This window comes from Sorex araneus, chromosome 3, assembly GCF_027595985.1.
Source record: "Sorex araneus isolate mSorAra2 chromosome 3, mSorAra2.pri, whole genome shotgun sequence".
NCBI classification, from domain to species: domain Eukaryota; kingdom Metazoa; phylum Chordata; class Mammalia; order Eulipotyphla; family Soricidae; genus Sorex; species Sorex araneus.
In genome coordinates this window covers 198,588,606-198,608,747 of record NC_073304.1, presented here as the reverse complement: position 1 = coordinate 198,608,747, position 20,142 = coordinate 198,588,606, and the positions used below count along the sequence as shown (strand labels likewise).

Below are 20,142 nucleotides of genomic sequence, written 5' to 3'. Positions count from 1 at the left end.
AGGTAATGGTCCCCTGCCTTTCTAGGCATTTGCGAAGGAGTCAGAGTCCATTATAATGTCACAATGGCGCCTGTCATTGACATCTCATTGAATAATTAAAAGGCGTTTTAATCATAGTGATCATCCACTTAGTGTCTGGTTCCAGATGGCAGGGAAGCCTGTTCAAGAATGCTTCCATGGGCGTGAGAATGGGGGACTCTTGTGGGTTGGAACTGAGACCACCCACAAGGCATCAGACTCTGCTCCCTATGTGGCAGCTCAGGGGATGGGACTGCTGCTCTGCCCCCTGCGGTGCCCGCCTCCTCCACAAAGGAGGAAGAAACAGTGCCCTGGCCTCTGTTTGCCTCTTCGCAGCACATGCAAGAGCAGACTTGCTCCTCTGTGAAAGACGAAAACGGAGACTTGGTTGGCTTTCACTCACCACAAGTCCTTGGTGCTGGAAGGGAACCTCCCTTCCCTTCCTTCTCTCTTGCTCCTGGGTGGGCACTGTGCTCATGCCCTGGACGCAAGGAGGCAGCTGCCTCCAGCCTGGTCTGGCTTGGTCCCACTTGCATCATCCCAGTCATCCTGAAAGCACTGTGGAATGATGGGCTTTATGAGCATGCCAGGAGGGGCCCCAAGTGGGCCTGTCCCCCTGCCCTGCATCACACAGCCCTGGGTGTTAGCCCAGCTCCAGTCCTGCCCTCCACTCAGAATCTTCTCTCTCAGGTACCTGCCATGCTACTAGGTGTCTGAGTCACTGTCCCTGGTGCATTTGGGGCCAATAGACATTCCCTGGCTGCTAGACTAGACAGGAGTGGGTTGTCTACCAGACAATAATCAACCATCTTTATTCCCAATACCACAGGGGAGACATAGGGGAGAGCACAAAGGAGAAGTTTAACACAGGCGTTGGGGGGGGATTGTGAGTCTCCCTGGGGAGCCCAGGAGCCATGGCAGCACTTCAGTGAGTGACACAAAAGGGTGGCAGGCAACCCAATTAACATAATCACCTAGCAAAGGGAACAGATCTGAGTCAAGCCAACTGCTGGTAGTAGAGGAGCAATGATCACAAGTTACGGGGTGATGGAGGGGTGGGGGGGCTTCTGCCATTGTGCTTTGCCTCTGAGGCAATGTCTCTGAAGCTCTCTCGCCTCAAGGAGAACCCCCAGATGTCTAATCCAAAGGGCAACATTGCCCAGATGGTGCGGGAGCATTGCCAGGAGGGAATCCAACAACTGGAGGTGTCACCTGGTGTCAGTGGGGGCTTGCCCACCCCCACCCTCTGTTCTCTGCAGCCACTTTCCTTGTCCCATTAGAAGCTTGAGCCTGGTGAGGGCTGGCAGACTGTGTGATGCCCCCGGAGGCACCATGGGGAAAGGTGGCCCCACTTGCGTGCAGGTATGACTCTTGGCAGTGCTCATACAGGGGGCTGGGGATGGAACTGGGGTCAACGTATATAAGAGGAACACCTTCTCCCGTTCTCACTCTCCTGTCCTGAGTGGGGTCGCTTGTTCTGAGGCTAGGGGTCAGTCTGGGGGCCTTTCGCAGCAGGCCCAGCTGAGCCCACTCCAGCTGCAGGCCAGCTCCTGGAGTATACTGTTCTGACCAGAGTCCCCTTCTGTGCTGAGACTGACAGCCCCGTCACACCCCAGCAACCCTTTCTCACTCCTCTCTCCAGAAACGCCTGGCAGAAACTCCAACAACTGCTGCATTTTCTGGACAGGGTGAGGCAACAGCACCCTGAATGTTTTGCAGAGCAACCCAGGGGGTGCTTCCTCTGGGCAGGGAGACACCCCCTAACTGAAGGCAGTCTCCTAGCAAGTGACTCTGAGGGCAATGTGGAAACAGGAAGGCTGGAGGGTGAGTCCTGGGGTCAGATCCTGCTCACAGGTCATTCGTCTGGGTGAGGGGTGACTGATGTCATCTTCATGCTGGCTTCCTAGTCTGACATAAGCTAGCATATGTAAAGTGTATGACCATGGGCTATTAGGAATGCAGTAATCTGAGGTCCTGCATTTTCCCCTGGTAAGGGACTGCTTATGCCAGGGGACAATGCAGGACCCCAGATTACTGCATTCACTATGCAAGTTTACTGATATTCTCCTGCCCAGCAGGGTCTCACGGGAAAAGCCAAGTCCCCCATCTCCTGGCTGCTTTCCCCGTGACCCTGGAAGGCACAAGGGGACAATGGCCCAGCCCCCAGCCCTGGGCACAGAGAAGCAGCTCAGAGTCCAGCCTTTGGATCAAGGGCACAGAAGGCAGCGTCTGTGCTGCTGGGATGTGAGCAGAAGGCACAGACCAGCTTCCTTGCTGGTGTGTCCAGGACCCAGGAGAAGGCTGGGATTCCCGTCCAGGCAGCACACCGTGCGGGGGGTGCCGGCAAGGCGAGGAGCCGTGTTTGCGAAGGTGGCACGAGAGGGGAGCAGGACGTATTGGTGGGCTTCTGGACCCTCGGATGAGGCCAGCACTCTCAGATGTTTGTTTCTAAGCCTACAGGAGCTGGGGGTCTGCTGCTAGAACCAGGCAATGAGGAATGAAATCAGAATGTTTGCAGGCGTGCTTTAAAGGAGCTCTGAGGAGGCAGTGCCCAGGCAAACGCAGTCTAGGAGCAGCGCTGCCTTTCTGCCATCCTGCCAGGCGCCCGTGAAAGACTTGCACAGGGTCAGCTGTGTTGGAGGGTCAGTGGCCGCCCAGGGACCAGGACCTGCCCAGTGCCAGCGAGGGCTGTGGGGAGAAGGTCCCCTCTGGAGAGGGACAGGGTCTCTCCGCAAGCACGCAGCAGGGCTCCAACTCAGGAAGGGTGGTGGCCATTTGGGCATGGCACCCCGCCTCACCCCTCGACCCCCTAAGTGATTCATGACCCCTGGTGATGAAAGAGCCAATTGCCTTGCAGCCCAGCGCAGACCTGCATTTCCGGGCCCCCTAGCAGCAACGATCTCTCCCAGCTGCTGGAGGTGATGAGGTTCAACAGAGAAAAGGCATCAGGCCATTACTTTCCCCTCGAGAAGCCATTAGCTGATTCTGTCTGACCTTTAGGGGCGCCCTGGGAAGCTCTGAGTGGCCTCTGCCAAGGGCTCCGCCAGCACCCCGCAGAGTTAATGTTCAGGCAGATTCCGCCTGTTGCTGGCGGCTGTCCTGTGCCTGCTGTCGCTGCTGTGGCTGAAGTCTGCTTGGGAACAAAGCCAGCAGCAGGCACGGGCCATGTGGCCCAGGTGGGAGCACTCACTCTGGAGTCTAAGCATCAGGCTCCGCCGCAGACATGCCTCTTTCTGTTGGGATAGCAAGTAGTATGTTTCTCTTTCTGCAGTCTTTTTGTTCTTTTTGTGTGTGGGGGTGGGGGTGGGGAATGCACATCTGCAGGTGCTTGGGGGTTACTTGCGTGCTCGGGAGTCACTCCCTTTGGTGACCAGAGGCCATGCCATGCCAGGGATTCAACTTGAGTCTTCTGCATGCAAAGACCCGCCTCTGTGGTTTTGGATTGGGATTTGGGCCACACCTGGAAGTGCTCAGGGACTCTGTCTCTGCTCAGGAGTGCCCCTGGTGGGTGCTCAGTGGACCGTATGTGGTGCTGGGAATTCAAACCCAGCTCAGCCACATGCAAGGCAAATACTTACTTGGACTGCTGTACTGTCTCAACAGCCCTCCTTCAGTGATTTTATTATGGAGGCCCCAAAGGCACCTAGAGTGGATGGAATAGACAGAATTCAAAGTGGGGTTCCAGGGATATCCGCGAATATCACCTAGGAGATGGTGAGAAATGGAAATTTTGAGCTCCCGACGCAAATCAGAAGCACTGGTACCGGGGTAGCAGCTAGCACTCGTGGTCTGTCTGGCTCCAGGTGACTTGTGTCCACATTGAGATTCCGTAAACACTGGCTTGTCGGGAGGGTTGAGCCCTCCTTCCACCCATGTCCCCAGCTCGGTGCATGACACCTGGCAGGGGCCATCAATGCATGACCAAAATCTGACTCACATTTGCATCTCTACACTGTCTCTCCCTGTTCTTTCCGGCGAACCGTGCTGTTTCTGTATCTTTGTTTTTCTTCTCCCACCCAGACACAATCCTTCACTTGATTTACTGCTCCGTCTGGGGATTCTGGCCATGATATGTGTGCCTGGGCTTGTCTGGGGAGCCCTACCCCTGGGGAACGTGTGCGCCTGACTCCTGAGCCAAGTGGGGACTGCATGTAGAATGCTGGGCAATGATATCTGCACATGTATAAAATATAGATTTGCGAGAATCTGTTATAAATTACAGGGTTTTATGACCCTGGTTTTGCAAACTGATGGCATGAATTGTACCGGTGCAATATATTGCTATGTAAGATAATGCCACCCAGCGATAGAGGCCCAATAGATCATTACCAAAAAGGATGTTGCATTTGGAAATGTGCTGTTTTTATTTAAGTCTCTTTGGTGTTTTAGCACTGCCATCTCCCAGGGACCCTAAGAGCTTGGGGTTAGTTGCCTCTTTTCAGGGAAAGTCTGAGCCCCTGTTTCCCAGAGGGGTGAGCTGAAGCTGCTAAGATGAATGTGGGTAGACTGGAGAGAAGATACTGCTTGCTTTCTGCTGGACTTTCCCTCCCTTCATCTGCCTGCCCTCCTCCCCACCCCCGACACACAGCCTCTACCAGCCCTTACTCTGTGCCTGATTTCCCAGTACACAGCTCGGAGGAGGTCTAACAGGGAAGATATATCCAGACTTCCCTTGCGTTTTTGGTTGCATCAACCCAAGATTATATGTGCTGATGGCATGGGCATATATACATTTTTTAATAATCTGTCCCTAATTTATGATTTTTAAAAATTACTGCTTTCATTTATTATTTTAAAGTTAAATTATCTGGGTGGTTTTTTTTCACAGTTACAAAATTGTTCATGATTGGGTTTTAGTCATACCGTGTTCCTACATCTGTCCCTTCACTAATGTACATTTTCCACCACCAGTGTCCCCAGTTTCCCTCCCCAACACCACCACCTAAGTCTATGGCAGGCTCTCCCTCCCTCTCTCTTCCTCTCTCTCTCTCTCCCTCTCCCTCCCTCTCTCCCTCTCTCTCTCTCCCTCTCTCTCCCTCTATCACTCCCTCTCCCTCCCTCTCTCTCTCCCTCCCTCTCTCACCCTCTCTCTCCTGCTTTCTCTCCCTCCCTCTCCCCTCTCTCCCTCTATCTCCCTCCCTCTCTCCCTCTCTCTCCTTCTCCCTCCCTCTCCCTCCCTCTCTCTCTCCCTCCCTCTCTCCCTCTCCCTCCCTCTCTCTCCCCCCTCTCTCCTGCTTTCTCTCCCTCTTTCTCCCCTCTCTCTCTCCCTCTCTCTCCCTCTCCCTCCCTCTCTCTCCCTCTCTTTCCCTCTCTCTCCCTCTCTCTCCCTCTATCACTCTCCCTCTCTCTCTCCCTCTCCCTCTCCCTCCCTCTCTCTCCCTCCCTCTCTCCTGCTTTCTCTCCCTCTCTCTCCCTCTCCCTCTCTTTCCCTCTCCCTCCCTCTCTCTCCCTCTCTCTCCCTCTATCACTCTCCCTCTCTCTCTCCCTCTCCCTCTCCCTCCCTCTCTCTCCCTCCCTCTCTCTCCTGCTTTCTCTCCCTCTCTCTCCCTCTCCCTCCCTCTCTCTCTCCCTCTCTCTCTCCCTCTCTCTCCCTCTCCCTCCCTCTCTCTCTCCCTCTCTCTCTCCCTCCCTCTCTCCCTCTCCCTCCCTCTCTCTCTCCCCCTCTCTCTCCTGCTTTCTCTCCCTCTCCCTCTCCCTCTCCCTCTCTCTCTCTCTCTCTCTCTCTCTCTCTCTCTCTCATCCCCCCTCTCCTTTTTGGCATTATGGTTTGCAAAGCATGCATACCTTGAAGCCAGATTGTAGGGTTCTTTTAGCAACTGAACTCTCACAGGGAGAGTTAACATCTTGCAGCTTTAGTTTCTTCTTCTGCCAAGTAGAGGACAGAGTGTAAGGTTTGATCCCTGGCTCTCTCCTTACCCTGGGTCCAGCCTTTGTCCTGGGTTACTGACTCCAGCCACAGAGATGTTCACTGGCTTCTGTGGAACATCACATTTCTAGCCTTTCCCTCCTACCCCACTTGCCGTTTTGTCTTCAATAATGCTCTGTTCCTCTGCTGACTTTCCTCTCACTCTCAGGGTTCTGCTTAGATGCAGTGCCAGGGAGTGGCCTCACCTCCCCACCTTGCCCACCCAACTCCACACTCATCCTCATTCTCTGTCCCAGGCTCTCCTACTTTCTTCACAGCATGAGCCACTCCCAACTGGGTTGGTTTTCAGTCTCCCCCTGCCCCCTGGAGAATGTAACTAAGCTTTGGGAAGGCTAAATCCTAAGATTTCTGTGTGAAGGCTCCAGTGTTCAGCACCTCAGACAGAGCCCCACAGCCCATTGAATGAATGAACGTCACCTGATTCCCATTGCTAGGGCTCACAAGAGAGCAACACATGCAAAACTCTGATCATCGTTCCACCAGGTAGTGAACATATCCACATATGTTTATTGAGCAATTGCTATGTGCCAGGCATGGTTAAAATACTCTAGGCGTGTGAATCCAGTTCATCCTTAGAACAGTCCTATGAGGTGGCTGCTGGTGTAATCTCTTGGTAGGAAGTGAGAAAATGTACCCAGGTTCAGCTAGATACGAGGCACTAATGCCACTGTTCAGACTGTGTTTTTCCCTGCCCTGGTTACCGCTTCACACTCTTAGAATAAGCTGTGCGTGATTTATGGTAAATCATAGATATTTATGGTAAATCTATGGTACCTCTTTAGTCCTGTTCATCTGCACACACACACCAGCCTGTTTCCTTACTAGGAGATGTCCTGGGGAGGCGGGTTGTACTCCTGGAAAGTCCAGCACATGATTCTCAGTCATTGCTCAGTCTGGGAGCTAATCATGGGAGTAGACTAAGATGCACAGGAGGTTGTGTATGTATGGGGGATAGGGGGGATCATTAGACACCCTGAATTCTTGTCAAGCCCCGAGACAACCTTGCTTACTTGGAAAAGTCATCTTGCCTCTCTGGGCCACAGCCTCTTCACCCCCACCCAAGGATGTGAGAGAATGGCTCTTCCTGTGCAGGGCTCTTTAAGCTCTGCCTGGACAGACTCTGACAGTTGTTGCACCATGAGGCTGAAATGGAGAGATGTTCACACCTGGCTTCCTTGAGAAGGCAGGGCTTCACCTGTGACATCTCAGAGCTGGGGTGTTGGTGCCACCTCCTGCCTCCCCCTCCAAATGCAACCACCCCTGCCCCGCCTCTCCTCCCCCACCCCTGCTTCCCAAGATTATAACTGCAGCTGGGCAGGGAATCTGCATTTGTTTCTGTGAATATCCACTCGTGCTCAGTGGATATTCTGAGTGGCTCAGTGGCTCAGTGGCTTGGCTTGTGGTACTGCTCCTGGGATGGCAGGAGACATATCTGTAGGCTGAGTCGGGAGCCTGGCATCCTTGGACTCGGCATCCCTGCCTGCTGATGGGAAAAGAACTATTAGCAAGGAGATTATCCCCTCACCTCCACCCAGAGTGCCATGGAGGGACTGGAGCCACCTCCTTCTATGTCCCCAAATCTAGCAAATACTTTTTCTTTTCCTTCCTTCCTTCCTTCCTTCCTTCCTTCCTTCCTTCCTTCCTTCCTTCCTTCCTTCCTTCCTTCCTTCCTTCCTTTCTTCTTTCTTTCTTTCTTTCTTTCTTTCTTTCTTTCTTTCTTTCTTTCTTTCTTTCTTTCTTTCTTTCTTTCTTTCTTTCTTTCTTTCCTTTCTCTCTTTCTTTCTTCCTTTCTTTCTTGGTTTGCAACACTTTTTTTTATTGAGTCACCATGAAATACACAGTTCCAAAGTTGTTCACAACTGGGTTTCAGTCATACAATACTTTTCATGTCAGCTTCTTTTTTAAAAAATTATTTGAGTTTAAGTAAAATGTGATTGGAGATCCTGCTCGGGAAGGGAGATGTGTGCTGAAAGTGGACTAAAGACTGAACATGACGGCCATTCAGTGCCCCTACCACAAACCACAACACCCAAAAGGAGAGAGAGAACAAATTGGAATGCCCCGCCACAGAGGCGGGTGGGGTGGGATGGGATGGGTGGGTGGGAGGGATACTGGGTTCATTGGTGGTGGAGAATGGACACTGGTGGAGGGATGGGCTCTCGAACATTGCATGAGGGAAAAACAAGCAAGATGTGAATCTGTAACTACACTCTCACTGTGACTCACTAAAAAAAAATTTAAAAATTAAAAAAAAAGAAAAAAATTATTTGAGTGTAGTATATGCACATGGTTTAAAAAACACAGCAAGATAAAAGAGTATGTCCTGGTGTCTTAGGAACACAGCCTGGTTCCAGGAAGTTAGAATCATGGGTTGTGTTTCTTTCCAGTTTAAATTCCTTGTTTTTCATACATGGACCCCCTAGTTTGTCTGCACTGTGCTGTACTCCTAACCCAACATGTCTTATCCGCCTTTTCATGTGAGCTCAGACAAATCCTTCTTGTAATTTTGGATGCTCCCCAGCAAGCCATTGTACGCATTTGCCATCATTTATTTTACCATCCCTGTGGTCATGTCCTGTGGGCTTAGCCAGCGTTTTCTACTCTAAATAGTACTGCAAAGAACAACTGTATCTCTCTGCATATAACCCTGCATTACTTTTCTCCCTAGTATGAGTTAAAAACTACTCTGAGAGAGAACAAATCACAAAGCAAATGGGACAAAATAGTAATCAGGGATGACTCTGCAAAGGGCATGGGTGTGGGTGTTCTTTGTACTCTCTTTTCCATTTTTCCTCCAGGTTTAAGATCTTTTCCAAATTAAAAGTGTTAACAGATGACTCTGAGGAAGCAGCCAGGGGACATGTGTGAAATCTTATCACGTTAATTGGAAGTACCTTAGTCCATCCTGATCTGGCGTCTCTTTGTCTCCATTGGATTCTCCTTAATGTGCCATCGGGGTAGCCATGATGCAGGCCCAGACTAAACATGGAAGTAAGCTGTTCTAGAGATGGGAAAAGGCAAAATACAGTCTTGCCTCCCTGCCTGTCTGCTCCCCTACCCTCCTTGTGATACCCAGCGTGTCTGCCTACTGTGAATGCCGCCTGCAGTGTCCTGATCCACACCTAGATATACATGAATAAAGTCGCCTGTTTGTGCATGTAACCAGAAATGAGCCTGTGAAACTCCAGCTGGCTGTTTCTCAGTTGTCACATGTCATGACCACGCTCCCACCAGCAGATTCAAGGTTCAGACACAACACCTGTTCTTTTCTAAGAAATATTTTAGTGATTGGGTTTTTTAAGTGGGGAAGGGGTGGGCTCCATCCATCAGTGCTCAGGCCTCCCGCCTTGCTCTATGTTCGGGGATCACTCCTAGCAGTGCTCAAGGGACCATATACAGTGCAGGGGGTTGTACAGAGTTGGCTATGCAGGGCAAGCACCTTAATCTCTGTACTCTATCTCTGGCCTCTCTTACTGACTTCTTTACACTAACAGACAATATTCAATGTGATTATTCTTTGACATTTTTCTGTTTTTTGTTTTGTTTTGTTTTAGTTTTAGTTTTTTGGAGTTTTCTTTTTTTTTTTTGCTTTTTGGGTCACACCCGGAGATGCACAGTGGTTAGTCCTGGTTCATGCACTCAGGAATTACCCCTGACGATGCTCGGGGGACCATATGGAATGCTGGGAATCAAGCCCGAGTTGGCTGCATGGAAGGCAAACACCCTACCTGCTATGATATTGCTCCAGTCCCAACATTTTTCTATTGTTAAAACCATCCAATTCATCCTATGAAATGCAGATAACTTAGAAACATGAAAGATGGAAATAAAAGTGACCTATAACCCTTCTAGTGGGCATCACTCTTAGAACACAGATGTATTTCCTGAGTCTTCTTGCAGTGCAACTGTTCACCTATCTGAGTCTGTGCCTTTGCAGGTGGTAGTGAACATTTTTATTTAAGTCCAGACTTTGGAATTTTGGTGGCCTTTACTTATAATGTGATCATCATTCTCATATATTATCTTGAAAGGAATGAAAATTGCAAGATAGATTTTCATGTGGGACAATCAGGGAAGGCTTCCTGAAAGAGGTGATGCCCAGGCAAAGCCCTGAGGGATGGCTGGAAGTCAGAAAGAAGAAGGAGAAGAGGAAATGGATAAGCTTGGCACAGTAAACAGCAGGGGTTAAGGTCTTAGGGGTAAAAGGAAACGTTGGACATCCAAACACTCCGTGAAGTTTGGTGGGTTGGAGGGGGTTGGGGAGGGAGACAAGAATCAGGTCTTGTAAGTGTTTAGGTGATAGTGAGGACCTTGTCCTGAAGGCAAAGGTGACCAAGGGAAGGATTTGATCCAGGAAGGGAAAGGAAAATAGTAGGATCAGCTCTGAGATTTGCACTATAGAAGGGTCACATGGGTGACTATGAATAGGTCTGTAACTGGAAGCAGAGAGAGGCTTGGAGCGTTCACAGAAATTCCTGGACCCATGTTCCCCAGCCTTCTGGACTGAAACCTTACCTGGTCCTCCCCCTGGTGCATAAGCGGATGCCACACGTGGCATCAGAGTCTTTTTGCTAACAGTGATGTTCTCAGCTGGGGGATGGTGCATCCAAGCCTCAGAACGCCTGTTGTTGGAACCATTAACAATGCAATGGAAATGGTCTTGGAAAACCTATACCGGGAAGCCTGGTTTCTCAATCTCCAGCTGCCCCCTGCAGTTTATAAAACAGAAATCTTGGGAATCCACTTAGTGATAAAACCCAACAAATGGCTTCATTGTGCAAGTCATGGATGAGGAATTGATGCCCCCTAACTTCAGCCCTCCTGTCCTGCGGCCTTAGCCTAGTGGTCCTGGGGCATTCCCTGAGGGAAGCTGCTTCCATGGATCGTGGGCGGGCAGCCCAAGACATTTGAAAAAGACTCAATGTCTCACTTATTTTAAAAAGACTCTTTTAAAGTCAAATTCTTACCTTTTTTATTTCCTGGAAAGTCAGGGAAGCAGATGACCACAGCCCCATAGTCCCCCTCCTCGACCTGAACTCTGCCTCCCCAATAAGGCCCCTTGCTAACCAGCCCTTCGACAAAGAATCATCTCCGCTAGCAAACACAAATCAATGCTGCAAAGGCAGAAATCTTTGTTCCTTCTTGTAAACATCTGTAGTATTAAGTCGAAAAAAAAAAAAGGAATGAAATGCAAGAAAATCCATCAACCTAATTGTGTAGAAGTGGAATATTTTTCCTGGAGTATTAATAATGCGGACCTGGCAGTGATTTTTCATTTTCCGACTCTGCTCTCTTGTTTGGGAGATGCTTCCTTGACACTGATGAAGAGTTGTGTGTGTACGCATATGTGCTTGCACATGTATGTATGCATGTGTGTGCACCTGTGCACACACATGGCTAATCGAAGCTGGTAACTGGCAGGCCATGCATCTGCTCTTGAGTTCTTGAAGTGGAGCATACTGATTGGGATGCAGGGGTGCAGATAATTATGAATGTGACCTGTGTCTGAACCCCATTTTTGTCCGTGAGCACTGGTGGGGAAATTGTGTGCCTTCTCTAAGTTTCTCCCTCAGCAAAGTGGGAGTTGTTATACTAATAATCTCTCAGGGGTGTGAGTCCTGATGAAGATGAGAACTCGCCCACCAAGACTCTGAATACAGTGACCAGCATGCACTCAGTGGTAACTATGATTTCCGTTGGAGGTCAGCATATGAATGTGGAAGGGCCAAAGGGGATCTGGGTTCCACTCAGGAGAGCAAGTCAGACCTGACATAGGAGAGCAGAGAGGGACCTGAGGGGACCAAGGCAGGTCGTGAGTTGGCTATTAGACTGGAAACATGCAGCCGGAGCTCAATAAAGAGCTGAGATCCTGGAAGGAGGAACGAGAGCAATAATAAGCCAGAGAGCCTACCCCATGGCTCAGGAGAAGGGAGACTAGAAAACTCTCAACCTGGACAGCTGAGAAACAGATGAAGTATCAGGGGCCAGGAAGATCTGGAACTGAGGCCATGCCCAAGCGGGTTGCTCCACATTAGATATCTGTGCTGTTCTTGCTGCCCCTGCAAACCCCCTTTCCTGTCGCTCAGGAAGACAGTGCTCTAGTCCTGAACCCCCCCCCCCCCCCATGTGAACCCAGTATAGTTCCTCTTTCCTGGAAGGCCGGGGCAGAAGTCTGATCTCTAGATTGGGTCTAGGTTAACATGCTCACAGAGGTGTCGCGGGTCCTTGATGGCCAATTTGTCCTAGAACAGGGCGAACTGTCACAAAGGCTGTTTGTAACAGGGCTGGCTGTATTATGCATGACATTCATTGGCTAATTTGCATTTCCTTCACCTCTTAAAAAATGAAAAGCAGCAGCAAATAAATGATGAACGGAAGGGAAATTGAATGCCTAATAAATGAAAAGGCTGCAACGATGAAAAAAGAAAAAGTTGGTGCAGTTTGAAAACAAAATGAGTTCAGCTGAAGTGGAGGGCGGGAGAGTGGAGGAATTTCCTGGGCAGGGTTGCTCTATGGACAGCGCCATGGCTAAGAGAAGTTTGTTGATTGGAAGAAGCTCTGAAGGGAACGGCAGGCTCCGGCTAGCCCCATACTCTGTAAGGTTAGGCTCCATCTCTCCAGGTTTCCGTTTCTTTCCCTGCAAAAAGGGCCTGCTAGTGTCTGGCCCGCTTGCCCCCAGTAACACTGATGGAGAGCTGGAACTGAACCAGGACCTTGCAGGTCAATAGTAACTTTGAACATGTGCTGGAGGTGTGTTTGCTCACTGGCCGTCTACTGGAATGGGGAGAGGGACTGGCCAGTTTTGCCTTAAATATAATGAGGGGCAAACACAGTCTTTGCACATAGATTTGTGTCCTGAACCCGCTAGCTCTCTGATTTAAACACACGTTGCCTCCGTTTCCCCCATATGTGAAGTGGGAATAATCTCTTTGTGCCCTTGTAGCATTCATTGGTCAAAGGATGAACTAATATAAGGTATCAGGTGGTACCTGACCCCAAACAAATGTTCAGTACAGGTTCTGCTCCCCTTCTCGCATTAAACATTTGCCCTAACCACCTTGTCACCCAAGTCAGCTTCATGAAACTGTAGACTGACCATAAGAAAAAGCGACTGTCTTTGAGATTTTCTTGAGATAATGAGGACCTTAGATTGATCTCAGCGTGTTTCTATTTTTCTCTCATAGTCAAAGTGTTTTTCACGGGCCACAAATGCTAAGTCAACCCCTTCTTCTAAACACAACTGTGCAACACATTTGATGTCGAGAAAGTAACAAGTTGGCATAAATCAACTTAACCAGAGCCAGAAATCTGCAGGTTAAAAATGGAAATAAAGCATGCACACAAATATGTTTTTTACCCATAACCATTGGAAATACATATTCATCAGCATCAATTCATCTGCCTCCAATCACAGGGAGCCTTAAATCTCTGCCTTTACTCAGGTCATGTTCAGATCGATGCCTTGTAGCTGGGGGGCTCCATGGTGGTGCCTTGGGTTAGGTTGGGCAGGAAGGTTAGGATCCCAGCAGGACCTAGGACCCTGATCACTTTCTAAGACATCTCTAATCTATTTTAAACACCAGGATATCCTTTGAGATTAAAATATATATATGCATATATATATATTTTAAATGTTCTGCTATAAAATGTGAAGCTGTCCAGTGCCATTTAGATGTCCAATGCCTTATTTTACAGGCTGGAGAATGTGAAGGTCAGAGGCTCAGTGACTTGCCAAGAACATAGCAAGAGGGCAAAGCTCGGGGCTGGAGCAATAGCACAGCGGGTAGGGCATTTGCCTTGCATGCAGCCGACCCGGGTTCTATTCCCAGCATCCCATATGGTCCCCTGAGCACCGCCAAGAGTAATTCCTGAGTGCATGAGCCAGGAGTAACCCCTGTGCAATGCTGGGTGTGACCCAAAAAGCAAAAAAAAAAAAAAAAAAAGAGGGCAAAGCTCATAGGGGAGGGGGGCAGCATCACGCTCAGGTCTCTCCTGATGTGACCCCGAGAACCTGCTGGAGTTGAGCAGCAATGTTTGCTATGCACCATCAGCTCCAGGCCCTCTACCCTGCCGACACAAGTTTGTGAGATAGTTGGTTAGCACTAGCCTGGCCTTTGGAGTTTATCTAGGAGGACAGCAGCCCCACACAAGAAATAGACTCCCATCTCTGGAATAGCCTCCCACCTCTGGAATAGGCTCCCACCTCTGGAATAGCCTCTTATCTCTGGAATAGGCTCCCATCTTTGGAATAGCCTCCCACCTCTGGAATAGGCTCCCACCTCTGGAATAGGCTCCCATCTCTGGAATAGGCTCCCACCTCTGGAATAGGCTCCCATCTCTGGAATAGGCTCCCACCTCTGGAATAGCCTCTCATCTCTGGAATAGGCTCCCACCTCTGGAATAGGCTCCCACCTCTGGAATAGGCTCCCATCTCTGGAATAGCCTCCCACCTCTGGAATAGGCTCCCACCTCTGGAATAGCCTCTTATCTCTGGAATAGGCTCCCATCTTTGGAATAGCCTCCCACCTCTGGAATAGGCTCCCACCTCTGGAATAGGCTCCCATCTCTGGAATAGCCTCCCACCTCTGGAATAGGCTCCCATCTCTGGAATAGGCTCCCACCTCTGGAATAGCCTCTCATCTCTGGAATAGGCTCCCACCTCTGGAATAGGCTCCCACCTCTGGAATAGGCTCCCATCTCTGGAATAGCCTCCCACCTCTGGAATAGGCTCCCATCTCTGGAATAGGCTCCCACCTCTGGAATAGCCTCTCATCTCTGGAATAGGCTCCCACCTCTGGAATAGCCTCCTACCTCTGGAATAGGCTCCCATCTCTGGAATAGGCTCCCATCTCTGGAATAGGCTCCCATCTCTGGAATAGCCTCTCATCTCTGGAATAGCCTCCCATCTCTGGAATAGGCTCCCACCTCTGGAATAGGCTCCCACCTCTGGAATAGGCTCCCATCTCTGGAATAGGCTCCCATCTCTGGAATCATCTCCCATCTCTGGCCCTTGAGCCCACAGGCTGGCCACCTGACCCACCCACAGGCTGGCTCCCTAGAAGAATGCATCTCCCTTTGGGTGGGTGTTAGGGCAGGACTGGGCCAGGGCACATCAGATCAAGGCAGTGGGGAGAGATGTAAATCCAAAATTTTTAAGTGTCTTTGATGTGCCTGGAGCTTCCATGCAGAAGTCTTGTTACTTCCCTGGGAAGTAGCTCTTAAGAATTCCATTTCACAGATAAGGAGCAGAAACCTGGAAAGGCAGGGCAAGTGGTCAGAGATAGCACAGTGGGTAGGGCACTTGCCTTGCATGCCTCTGACCTGGGTTTGATTCCTGGTACCCCATAGGGCCCCTTGAGCCTGCCAGGAGTGATTTCTGAGCATAGCGCCAGGAGTAAGCCCTGAGGACCATCAGGGGTGACCGAAATCCCATCCTCACCCACCAAAAAAGAAAAGCAAGGCCTGTATTGGCCCAGATGTTTCTGCATCCAGTCGTTCTGCGATCTCTCTGTCTCTGTCTCCCTCCCTCCCTCTCCCTCCCTCCCTCCCTCCCTCCCTCCCTCTCTCTCTCTCTCTCCTATTAGTCCACACTCCAAATGTAGATTGCCAGACCAAAGATCCAGGCTCAGTAAGCACAATGTGAGAGCTGGGGTGTTCACCCACTCCACAGCCCCAGGGACTGAGTAACAGTTAGTTTGATTTTCTCTTTCTTTCTTCCACACCCTACCTCCAATCTGTCAGGTTTCACCCTGGGCCAGCCATCAACACCTTTGCTCAGAAAACCAGTCAGTCTACCCATCCCCCCTAAAGGAAGAAGACTCATGACCCACACAATATCAGATTCCCATCCTGGCAACTATGGATGAAAAGGTCTTTGCAGGAATGATTAGTAATAGGGTGGGGTGATTACCCTGGATTGATTGGATCTAAATGCTCCTACAAATAAATGCCCTTACAAGAAGCAGAGTGCTCTGTGTGTCTCCATCTCCCTCTCCATCTCTCTGTCTCTCTGTCTGACTCTCTCTCTCACTCTCTCTCTCTCTCTCTCTCTCTCTCTCTCTCTCTCTCTCTCTCTCTCTCTCTCACACACACACACACACACACTACAGAGATGGCTAAGGAAAACTTTGAGATTTCAGGTGCCCAGGCATCTCTTCTGCAGTCCAGGAGTAGATCTGCATCTCTAGCCCCCAGCCACTCCTGCCTTTCCACTGGGAGGACTCCACCCTGCCCAAAAAGTCCTCATGATGACCCTCTCCACACCTCCTAGGTGTGCCTAAAGTGGAGATTTAAGGCGGTTCTCAGTCTCTGTGAGGGCAGTGGAAACTACCCTCTGTGTCTTCTTTACCTGACACTCCCAATTCTCCTTAGCCATCTTTGGTCTGTTTTCCCCACCCTCTTGCCTCCTCCTCTCCTTGTCTACATCAGAGAACCATGTGCCGACTGCCTCCCTGCTCTGAGTGCCAGGTGTCAGAACAGACACCCCCATACCAGAGATTTCTGTCTCTTTGGTCCACGTGTGCCTCTCCAGAGGAGATGCTCTGGAGATATTTGTGGAATGAGAAAACATAATAGATGATGCAGTAAGTCAAAACATGCTTGCCTTACTCTTCAGGGAAGCCTCTCCTTCCCTCTCCTTCAGCACCCACTGACTGGAGCTTCCCTCCATCACCATCACACCCTTGGGACCCCTAGAAACTTCTGCTGAGTTGCTTCCTTCCTGGCCTCTGACAACCAGGATAAACCTTACTTTTCTGGAAGCCTCTTATTTATACCTCCTGGAAACTTTCTCTTGTTTCCCCCTGGAAATACTCTCCAGAAAAAAAAATATGATGGTGGTGATGGGCAGAAGGTAGAGTTTTATAACCCAAGGGGTGATTTTAGGTGGTGTTTTATATTCAGTTTTATGAAAAATTGAATAAACTTAGAAACAAAATTCCAAAGACACCCAGTGCTTGGCTACCTCAGATCTCTTGAGGACTGGACCTCTGTATTTGGCACTGAATGAACACTTTTGGCATCAAACATGCTAAAAACAGATTCCTTATCACATGAGAAATATAATTTTTTGACTGTAACTGACTGGGAGAGGATTTATAGAAATTATGCCTTTGTGTTTATTTAAGAACAAGTTACTGTCTAGTTACCACAAGCTATAATGTGTGTGTGTGTGTGTGTGTGTGTGTGTGTGTGTGTGTTTGATTGAATCCAGGACCTCCTGCATGCAAGACAATGTAGGCACTTGCTCTACCAGTTGAGCCACATCCCAGGCCCCTCGGGCTATAATTCTTAAACAACAGTCAGGCCCCTGTACCCTAAAATTCTCAGAGTGAGGGGAAACTAGCCTCCACATTATTTCCCTGCATAATGAAATTTTAATAGGTGCACTATGGAACAATGAATGAAGTTGACACAATGTTACGTTTAGTAGATAGTTAAACAAACATCCATTCATTTCTGCCTTTCCTGTATTGCAGTTTGGGCACCAATACATTTTTTCAGGCTTTGCTGTTTCTTCCTTGTAGGATTTTGGAAACTTTCTTGAGCCCAGGGCCTACTGCCTCCCTAGCAGGGGGTGCATACAACTGGTGGGGCTGGGCAGCTCTCAGTGGAAGGAAGAAAGGCCAGTGCTGCAGCTGGTAGGCTGTGTGGGCTTGAACGACCCTCATGCAGGCTCTGCTGGGGTTCCGCTGCTTTGTGAATTAGGAGGCTGCCTCGACTTTCAAGTGTTTGTGGGAGTCCAATATACACTTGGCCAATGTTGTGCTTTGTGACGCAGCTAATACTTGTTCTTGATGGCTATCTTTAAAAAAATATATTTTATTAGTGAATCACCATGAAGGTACTGTTACAGATTTACATATTTTCATGCCTGTGTTTCAGTCATACAATGCTCGAGTACCCATCCCTCCACCAGTGCCCATTCTCCACCACCGATGATCCCAGTATCCCTCCCACCCCCACATTCCATCCCCCCGCAACCCGTCCCCCCCCCAAACTCCACCCTGCCTCTGTGGCAGAGCATTCTCTTTTGTTCTCTCTCTCCTTTTGGGTGTTGTGGTTTGCAATAGAGGTATTGAGTGGCCATCGTGTTCAATCTATAGTCTACTTTCAGCACTCATCTCCCATTCCAAGTGAGTCCTCCAACCACCCTTTACTTGGTGCTCCCTTACCATTCATTCCAGCTGACTTAGCTAGGGCCAGGGGCGGACGAGGACTTCCCTCCCTCCAAGGGAGAGTGAGCCTGCGGCTCCCTTGCCAGGTTTCCTCCTGAGAGTGTGCTGTTGCCCAGCTGTTCCCAACCTCCTCTGCCTGCCCTGGTCTCAGGAAGCTTGCTCATCTCCATGGAAGCTCCTTGTAAAACAGGAAAGGGGCACTAGGGATTTAGCGCAGGGCTCAGGGGTGCATGCTTTGATGCATAGGACTCGCTTCCCTCCTGGTCACTGCATGGTCCCCTAAGTGCAATTCTGAGTGGCCCTGGTGGTTCCTGGCACCCTGACCCAAATAACACCATACTGTCACACCCTAGCATTGAACTCTTCAGCCTTCTGACAGGTATCACCAGAAATGGCTCTTATGTGTTCAGGACCTTGAACACTGCTTGGGAAGCCCCCCCTCCACTCCAAATGCAACGCAACAAAGATGAAGGGGCTAGCATTTGCTGGGTGCCTCTGTGTGCTGATGTTCTGTGCACAACATCTCATTCGTCCCATGGAAGCATCATTTCCCTCCCTGTATCTGTCTCCCCTACAGCCCCATACCAGAGCAGGAGCCTAGGAACCCACCTGCAGTCCTCCTTCTCTCATCTCCCATCCCCATATCTCAGCCATCAGTCAAACCAGCCAAGTTGGTTCACCTTCAGCTATACCTGTCCACCCACCCTCTCCAATGTCTCTGCTATCACCTCCAGTCTGGCCTTCCAGTGCTCACTGCCCTCCTTTGATCCTGTCTCTGCTGAGGTCCAGAGAGCCTTGTAAAGGAAATACAGACCAGTTCACTCCTCAACCCTAAAGTTCTCAGGGTAGGGACTCTCTTTACCCTTTGACCTCGATCCTCAGCCCATCTCCCCTCACACTTGGTGTTCCTGCTACTCTGCAGTTGATTTCTGGGTACCCTGAATCTTTGCATTCTGCCTTTGCTTTCTGCCTCCTTTGCATTCTGCCTCCCATGCTCTTTCCTCAAAGGCTGGCTCCCAGCTCTGTGGCCACCTCCTCAAGAAAGCTCGCCTAGATCTCTAAGGTCCTCTGTCTCAGGTTCTCCACAGTAAGTGAGAGGGCATGGGCAGAGTGACCAGCAAGATTCTGGGTTTCACGGAAGTTCTCCAAACTTTTCACTTTGGCTCAGTTTGGGACAGCAAGTGTTTAATCCCAAGATGAGTAGACGTTCTAGCCTCTTTGGCATCACAGCTGCTTTCTCCAAACACCTGTAACACTTACTGTACTTTAGTCGATCTTTTCCTTCTGGTAGCCTATGAGTTTCTCAAAGTCAGGAGTCATGTGTGCTGAGTCATTTTCACAGCAGGCAGCCCTGTGAAAATGCATGACAGAAGTAAATAGAACTTACAGGTGGACAGTCCCAGGCATGAGAGCCTAAGTCTTTATAAGACTCGTGATGATCACCTGTGTTGTAGTTTGATACTAGGGGTTGTATGAGGAGAAAAATATTGGCATCATTGGGAGAGCATGGACTTTTCTGAGGCTGTAAGCATCGCCCATGGCCGTTCCTCTTTGGTCATGTTCATGAACCCAGGTGCCTGGAAAAAAGGGTCTGGCCCAGGATTACCTGGTAGCAGAACTGAGATCAGAACTCAGAACCACCCACTCCTTGGTCTCTTCTCTTTCTGCTCCATCTTGCTACCAACACACACTCCCGCTCTCTCTGCATTCTCACCTGAGCTGAGATGTTTATGTGGTGCGGAAGGTCAGTGGTGAGACCATTCATGACACACATGCAAGGCGGAGTGCTGAAAGCACAGGACTCTACACAAGGCTTCTAGGAGAGTTCCTGGGTGGCCAGTGTGGCTGGAGAATACAGGCCACTCTGAGGTAGAAAACTGTCAGAAAAATTCACTTCCACCCTCAGGAGTATAGATCATTCTAGCAAAGTGCATTATCATGAGTTTATTTACTCCTTTCATTAAGACCTTTTTGAATATTTAAACCTTTCATTAAAACTATGCATGTGGGCCTGAGTAGTAG

The 20,142-nt window shown here is 49.7% G+C and overlaps 1 protein-coding gene across 1 annotated transcript in view; it reads left to right on the top strand.

Moving 5' to 3' along the window:
- Positions 1 to 20,142, top strand: part of ASIC2 (acid sensing ion channel subunit 2) — a 274,000-nt gene that overhangs the window by 29,850 nt on the left and 224,008 nt on the right. The window lies entirely within an intron of this gene.